The following is an 8,941-nucleotide window of genomic DNA, read 5'->3' on the forward strand; positions in this document are numbered from 1 at the left end:
GTCCCTAGCTCCCATTATGTCAACTGAAGAATGTGCAGAGTCAGACAAGAAATATGGATTTCTGAAAACATGTATTCTGTATAGAAATATGAGTGATATCTAGGAATCTAGGAAGATAGTGGTACCAGTGCAGTAAGCAGTCTGCCCCTTGTGCATCATGAAGGGCCAATGCTCTCGAACTTCCAAACCTTTTATCATGCCAAAACATGCTCAACCGATCAATTATGAATTGTGAAAGGCTACACACTCTAAAGTGGAAACAGTTCCATGCAAAAAAAGTAAAAAGAAGCCAAATGCAGAATGTGATGTGACTGTTCAAACAATGTCTGGAAGTGCATGTGGCAACCAAGCAATTCATAAATGTGGTAGCCATTCATAATCTAGATCCAGACACAACACTAATTCCATATCAAAATCTACCGTTGCTTCTACAAAACATGCATAAATTTAAACAAAAACACCACAACTGAATGATACTTTAAGCAAAGGCTTGCTTTGCTTGGAATTCTGCATGCACTCTTCATTTTGAAACTTGCATGAATTTCATATTCTCACATCTGTGATGAATCAGTGGTATACTGAGTACAGAAAAACTGCACATTTTGATTCACATTTCATATTAGAGAAGATGAAAATGGGGCATCTCAGCACTAAGATTTTTTTCGCTTCATTTGTAAATAATTAAACAAGAAAATCAATACTATTGGTACTGTTGAATGCATAATTACCTTTACACCTTACTGACATTTCTGGACTTAAGGTCTGAGTTTGGTGTCTGTCATTTATATGCGCTTAGTAGTTTTTGGGGATTACTTCAGTCACGACCAAAGTATGAAAAAGAAAATATCAAGCCCAATACAGGCGAAAAAATTCAAAATAGCTCAAAACTTTTTTTTTCCCCTTCTGCTACCCAAGGCTCGACAATGGAGTTTAAGTACGGTTGCTGCTGAATCATACTGCCGTCGCATGTTCGCCGGCTCCATATCTCGTCATCCGCAATATTTATGGAACATAAGAATAATGATCTAGCCCTGTTGTAACGCAGGTAGGTTTTACCACTTATTCAATCCGTGTAGTTGCAACTGCACAAGCGCCGGATCTTCAACTGCAGCGCAACATAAGGCCCGGGTCGAGGCACTTGGAACTGGCCCATTCTAAATTCTTGCCGAAGGCTGAATTGCAGTAGGCGCCAGCATCGTGCACCCCGCAATGGTCTTACGAGTGATGATTTGTACGGCATATTCTACTCTGAGCGTGCAGCCCCTGGCACTAACTGTCTCTTTTCCTAGACACTGCAAACGCATTCACCCTTCCCTCGTCAAAAGCAAACTACCGTATGTTATAATGACATGCGCGTCTTGATGTTTACGAACTAGCGCTGTGTTGGCATGCATCATCAGTTCTGCGCAAAGTTTTTAGGAGAATGTACAGGGAAGATGGAAATTAACTTACCTCCGAGATGTCAAATGTATGCCGAGTGGTGGCCGCCCTCCAATTCGCAACTTTCACGGGCTATAGGCGGCGCCACTGGAAATCCAATATGGCTGCCTTTAAGGTGATCCGGCTGTCACGCTTCAAGTGCGTTGTGCTGGGACGCTGGGCTACGTTTCCTGAAGCTGCATTAAAATATTCGCGCGAGTGTTCTGTGGTGCGAACGTATGCACGGCGTTGTCAGTCAGCGTATGCAAGCCCTTTGTGAGCATGCGTTGCAGGGGTGCGATACAAAGGACCCCTCGAGTGTGGCGGGTCAGGTATGTGAAACATCCTACTGCTGACTGTGTTGTGCGCAAGTACAACAGGTTCCCAGGCGACTCTAATCGCGCCACAAAGTGCTACAGAGAAACGTTCGACAATAAACATGCATATAGATAAAACTTTCCACTTTTATCCAGGGATCACGGGCACTCGCGAACTGCAGCATTTCAAGAAGTCGTGCTGTGCATTCACGCGCGTAGCACAGGCATGCCGAGCAGCCAACCCCGAATTTTATGTGGCCAAAGTTTTTCCTTGACTTCAAAATATACGCCGTCGCATCGAAGTACCTACTACCCTGTTTGGGCACAAGAAAACATCACTACAAGGTAATAATGATGGTCTACTGTGATGACCTTAACCAACCTGTTTTACTTTTCTTTCTTTTTTTTTGCTGCACCTCTGATTCTGATAGGCAGTGATTTTGACTTTCGCAAGTGATGACCCAGTGCTGACACAGACAATTTTTGGGAACAGTTACTTGAAAAGCAAGACAGCTAGAGCGCCGGCTTTGAGAACAGTCTCGATGTGGAGTGCGAGTGTATGTTCCGTAACGTTCAATACATGCTCCTAATCTAGCGTTCATATGGCAGGTGCTGATTGAAAACACTGCATTCACTCAACCGGGTAGGAAACATTCTTAATTTCTCAAACATGTGTGGGCCATGAATTGGTCGGCATCAAAAATGATATCAGGCAGGTATGGCTCGCAACTTACGCCAGTCTAACTTCTCACATCAAAAATGCGCACCGAAAACCGTCATAGCTTTAGTCGCAGTTATTTTTTTTTTTTTTTGCGAAACTTGGTTCTGCTCAGAATTTATAGCGGCAATGAAAAACGAGGCCCATGCATAACCCCAGAAATGAGATAGCTACGCCGCTCATACTGTCACTAAGGGGGTGTTTCTTTGTCGACCAGGATTTATCACAATGCTTTTCACGATAAAGTAACCGACTTGATCTTACCGAAATCTTAATTAACTTAATTATCCTCTCCTTCCGGGGCATATAATCTGGAGGTAACATGTGAAAGTTTATCCCGCCTTTGACCGTGCAGTCAGAACACATCGGTGTATGGAAGATTCGACTGCTTTTATGTTTTCCCCTCATACTACGCGTGCCCCACATACCAAAATAGAAGTTATATTATTAATCTATTGTCATGGCTGCGAGCCAAAGTCAACTCGAAAAGCAGTTACACACTACAGGAGCTGCAGTACCGAGCTCCACGTAAAGAATTTTCGCGGGAGACGCAGCAGCAAGCTGGAGGAGCACGAGCCGTTTTCCGAGTATCCCCTTAAGGGCGGTACCGGAAGCGGCCGCGTGGCGGCGGCACTGTACGTGAAAGTTGCGAATAGTCCCGTCGTCAGCGTAGTGTTTGCAGTGAGAGCGCACAAAGGAAACGCACTACCTGTCGGGCACGCGAGCACACTTTTTGCACAGGTATGCACACAACCTTACCACGCTTCTGCACATCGCACGAGCTATTTTGTTGCGCTCTTTGCCTCGTATATCTCGAAATAAAGAGCCGCCAGCAGCAAGGCCCCCAACAACACACAAGAGAAAAAGGCGCGACGCCACCAACTCATAATGGCTACGGCTAGCACTTCGATCCGCTTCGGCTGCCTCGTCTGGTTTCGACTTGTTTCGGTTTCGGAAGTCGCTGACCTAACGACTTTGCTGCTCGCCGAACAGTGGCAAGCACGATGTCGGGCGTCTACGCGCTAACGCTGCATGTTTGTCGTGTATACGCGCCTGTAGTTTGTACATTCAAAAATTAGCAGTGCTAGCGAAAGACCACCGTGAGTTTCGCTTCTTTTCTCGCGATGCTGGACAAACTGCGTGCTTTGCTTGTCATGGACGTTAGGTCGACCGCGGTCTGTGGTTCGGCGAATCGGAGCTTTGGCCCAAATTGATTGCCAAGTTCCTTGCGAAAACTCCTGTTCATAAACAGTTACAGTGGCAATTGTTTGTTTGTTAATATTGAAAGACTATACGGCGTTTTACAGATCAAGTGATTTGTTTGGAAACAGAAGATGCTGAATTAATTGTGCTCGCTCATAAAAAACAGTGGGCGAGCCCAATTCGGCTCGCCCGCTGTTCCTTTATGGGCGCCACATCTATGGCTGTCAGTTCGAACTGGTCACCTGAGAGCGATAATTTCTTGTGTGATATGTGCCTCACTACTTCAGTGTTTAACTCTTAAATGGTGACGAAATTTTTGAATGCCTGTAGCTTATAGCAAAAGCAAGGACAGTGGGGTGAAAGCCTGAACTCTCAATCAGGAAAGATATGCGATATGCAAAAATAGCTTACCGGTCAAGCTTCAAGTGAAGGCAGTGTGGGGTGTTTGCACGCTCTTTACTTCAATTAAGAAACTGACCATACAAATATTTCAACTTATCTCTGTTGCCTACAGCATACAGTAAAGAAGCTAAAGCAATCAAGCTGCTCTTTCCATGCAGCATAATGATTATGCACTGCTGGTGGAAACTGCACAACATATATTCGTGGAGTTGCACATGCAGCTTTCCTCAATGCCTCTCGCGTGACACAGCCTACAGTTACACTGAAAAATATGCCAAATAAAATACATTTCCGTGCAATATGATGATTCAGCATATATGTGTATAGTGTGCATAGCTTCAAGATGCAACACATACTGTTGGTATCGCCTCTCATAAAGTACTAGGATTTGTGTATCTCTTCATTAGTCTAAGATCACCGATTCAATCCTTTCTTTTTTTTCTTTTTATTTGACATTGAGACGGACAACATTTGCAAGTGTCATTACGCAGCAGAAAGCTTCAATTCAGAGTAGTGCAGTTCAGCAAATTTTTGCTATAGTCTCAGGAAACTTAAAAATGGTGTATATAGGTGTAGATGTGCAAGTCAAAACTCAAAAGGCTGTAGGAGCTGTTTTGCTCAGCCTATCCTTGTGCTGAAAAAGAGAGTCAGGCTGGTTGGTTATAATGAGTCGATTAAGTGAACAGTGCTCTAAGATAGTAAGGGAGATAAAGAAGCAGAATTGTTGTCATCTTCTCTCCCATCCCATCTGTTAGTGCTGTTCAGTCGTTTGAGAATTGTCTTTCTGTGGTCTTTACAAGTGAATATGAGCTCGTGAAGTTTAGTACTGGAGTTGGCTTTCACATTTCTGCTATCACATTTACTTTTCCTTCTACAGATGAAACTACAAGCCAGTTCTTCATACAAACTTGTGATGCCTAATGGTGGTAATAGTGTGCAGTTATAGTGAGTTGTCTCCATTCATATGCAAAACACAATGTAAGGGAGATTTTGATCGCCAGTTTGACCGTCATCTGCTTGGCAGGCAACACATCAATGTTGTGCACACAGCCTTTGTCGTGCATCTATGGCTGCGTCCAACTTTCAGAAACGAACGGTTGAAAGAGAAGCAAATGATGCTATTAGATCTAGTTGAAGTATCTCGCTTTTGACATTGCTTTACAGTAAGCTTGATATGTCGAGTAGTTGTTGCTCAGCGTGCATGTTGTCATATAAAGATTTCTTCATAATGAATGGAAGCAAGCACTTTTCTACTAATGTTGAAAATGTGCTGCAAGCCAAGACCAAAATTGTGAAATATGAAAAAGTGTACCTGTCGCAAATAATCATGAAGTAATCATTATATGAAAGCTCTAACTTTGACCTCTTTCATATTGGAAGGACCTACACAGTCTCAACGACTAATTTTTTAGCATGCAAGCATGTACATGGCCACGTAGTTTGCATGCTCTCTTAGAGCATCTGTTCACGCACTGGCTCCATGTGCTTCTACAAGCTCGCACAAATACGTGACCAGCTCATTCTCATTCAATCTTGCACAGTGGCTGTGCGTGCTTCTGTGAGCTCGCTCATGGGCTCATTCAAACTCACAAGAACTTGTACAATCTCATGCGTTCCTGCACAGTGGCTCTACGTGCTCTCATAAATCCACGTTTAATCTACCAAGAACTCACATATTCTTATACATTCTCATTCGCTCTCACACTTTCTTGTACAGCTCACATACAATTTTTTCAGTAGGGTGGTCTCCCCGTAGCAAGCAGCTCCCTAATAAGATGCTTAGCTATCTGACTAAATAACCATAGTAGCGAACAGTACTTTTTTGCGCAATGAGTGGGATTCAATGCTATCACATCAAGTGAGCGCCAAACTAAAAACGCGCCCATGCAAACTGCTAGGGTATCTAAACCGCCACCACGGAGCACGCGGTTGTGCAGTTTTAGACCAAACTTACACAATGCTGGCTGCCGAAACACGCATGCGGCAACACAGTCAAAAAGTACGCGCTTTACGTTTTCAGGGCAGCCTGCTCCTGCGTCAGGACGCTTCACCTTTGCCGCTCCTGGCGTGCAATTGTACGATGAAATTTCACTAACGGACCTCCGTGTGGCACCGGATTTTTCCATTTTAGGCAAAAGATCTTCCGGCCCCATGAGTGTTTGCTTGATACGTCCTGAGAAATTGTCTGTTCGTTCAACCTTTCAGAAAAAAAAATACACCAAGAAGCGGGCATCGAAATCCTGCTCTCTGATAACCAGCCGAGCGCGCTGACCAGCTACGCCACACCGGGCACATATGAAAGACATCTCAGTTCTCCTTGTCTAGTGTTCCTGTAGTCTCCACTGCAACGTGCAGAGCGGGACCCCGATGAATTCATCCCCGTTTCTTGGAGGGAGCATGACACATGCCAAGACCAAGCGCCTGCACGCGCACCATCGCCGCCGAATGCAGCTACTAACCTCGAATCTGGCACGGAAAAATTCTCTCGCCTTCCCTCCGTTGTCGGCGGGGTTCTATAAGTGCCTCAAACATTTTTGAATAATATATGTGACGCACCATGTTTTTGCAATGGTGCAGATAGTTTCACATACTTTGGCTGCCTAATTTCCAAGATGCAGATGAAGCGGCCCTTATAGGCCACAAAAATTGCAGCTGCATTTGGACCTTTTTCACAAAATCTGCAATATTTGAAACTCCAGGCTACATATTTGCATCTGAAACAGAGTATTGTCGCTGGAGCTTGCACGTCACTGCTAATCTCTTCACTCAGTCGACCCACGTCTAAGATTTAGACACCCTTCCAGATTTCCTCGCCATCTGGGAACTATATCCCAGACCTCACCTGAACTTTTCTTTGTCAAACGGCTTCCGATACCGATTCGGTCAAACGGGCTTTGTGTATTCTGACAGTTACGCCGCTATCCAAACTAGACCGTACCTTGCTTGAGTGCCCTGCTAACCACTATGCTTACTATGACCATTGACTGGAGAATCTCTCTTTAGTGGCTTTAATCCTGGTCAGAGTTTAGGCTCCTCAGCCTGCCCTAGGCAACAGAGACATGCTGTGCCCTTTCTTCTTGCGTATTCAGAACACATTGGACAAGCTATAACTTCAAGTCACATGTCACCCACACGCACTTTTCACGCTGGGAACTCTGCTCATTTGTCGGACTATGTGTCTCCTCACTTTATATTTAACAATACTTTACGGTCCACCTTACTGCGAATTTAACTGCCAAATTCCATCTTCTCTTATTTACTTATTTTATTTTATTATGCCTCTCTTTATCGGTATATCTCTCCCCACTTAGCTTTTCTGCGCATAGTAGCTGTTATATTCAGTTGCGTTTTCGGTTTGAATTCTTTTTTCCCCACGGGGCGTTTCTGTTTTCGTTATATATATGTGTGTATGTGTGAATAAACGGGTTGTATTCGTTCGGGATGGCTGGACTCTGCCTCCAACTTCGAAAACACCTCATTGGCGACGAGGATGCTGTGAACCTACCCCTACCTACCCCAACCTCGCCGCACAGTCCAAAACTGCCGCCATGAACTTCACCGGGTTTGCTCCGCCACTGTTCTTTCTTCCGACGCCCGGCCCACACTTGCCCGGCCGTCTGTCATGCCATGGGAGCAATGGGAGCAGATGTTCAACGTCTACTTGGTTGCATCCGGAGTCGCCGCACTCACGCCAGAGCAACCCAAGGCTATTCTTTTGCATTGTTTGGGGGCGCAGGGCCAGCATGTTTATCAGACGTTACGTGCAGGGTCTAGCGCCACAGCAGCACCGTCCGCACCAAGTGCCGCAGCTCTCGCCGATACGTCTCCTGACGAATACGACTCTGTGCTCGCCGCATTACGGCAGCAGTTTTCGACGTCTTGCAACAACGTTATCGTCGAGCGCCATCGTTTTCACCGCCGCAGCCAAAACACAGGCGAGTCCGTTCATGACTTTGTTGTCGCTCTACGGGAGCTAGCCGCAAAATTGTCCGTTTGCTTCGCAAGATGATGCTCTGCGGGACCAATTCGTTGCTGGCATAGCTTCCAACCGCGTACGTGAGCGGTTACTGCTCATGGGTTCCAGACTGTCTTTCGAAGATTCAGTTCGAATTGCACTTCAGTTTGAGCAAGCAGAGGAAGAACTGAAGGAGCTTTCTGCTTCAGTCGAGGCAATTTCATTGCGGCAGCGTCGTAAACCATCCTCGAATCGTTCGAAAAAAAGAAATTCGCAGCCAGCAGCTCCCTTTCAGCAGAGGTTAACGAGGGGCGCGGGCGGCTCACGAGCGCCGCAGCGGAACCGCCCCCTGAGCGGAACCGAGAATGGAGTAGCTGCTCCGGTTCAACACATTGTTTCCGATGCGGCTTGCAAGACCACTTAGCATCAGCGCCGCAGAGCCCAGCGCATGGGAAGACTTGTTCATTTTGCTGTCTCAAGGGCCACTTTCAAAAAATAAGCAACCGCAAACGAACTCAAATGCAAGACCGAGTCCGTGAAGTTGCATGAAGATGTTTCGTCATGTAGAAGAGCTGAGCAAGTTTTGACTTTGCAACGTTCTGCACGTAGCGGCATTCATATTCAAGTGAAAGTCGCGAATGTCACTTTGACATTTTTTGGCGATTCAGGATCGTCTGTTTGAATTCTGTCAGAGAAAGAATATAGTCGATATTTTCAGAGCGTTCCACTCCTGCCTTCTCCGCATGTTACTCTTTTCGGCTACTCTCAACGGCTGATTTCCGTGCTAGGTGGTTTTTAGGCAGACGTTCAGTTTAAAGGCCGCACAGCTTCACTACATTTTTGTTATTCACCAAGGAACTTGTCTGATCGGTCTTGAAGGCATTCAAGCCTTGGAACTTCGCATTAAGGGTTCTGCTCTTAAATGCT

The 8,941-nt window shown here is 45.5% G+C and overlaps 1 pseudogene; it reads left to right on the plus strand.

Annotated features, from left to right (window-relative positions):
- Window positions 1–7,607: 7,607 nt before the first annotated feature.
- Window positions 7,608–8,438, plus strand: LOC146177834 (uncharacterized; annotated as a pseudogene).
- The last annotated feature ends 503 nt before the right edge of the window (window positions 8,439–8,941 follow it).

Source organism: Amblyomma maculatum, chromosome 10 (genome assembly GCF_055883805.1).
Source record: "Amblyomma maculatum isolate TAMU_Amacu chromosome 10, ASM5588380v1, whole genome shotgun sequence".
Lineage (NCBI taxonomy): Eukaryota > Metazoa > Arthropoda > Arachnida > Ixodida > Ixodidae > Amblyomma > Amblyomma maculatum.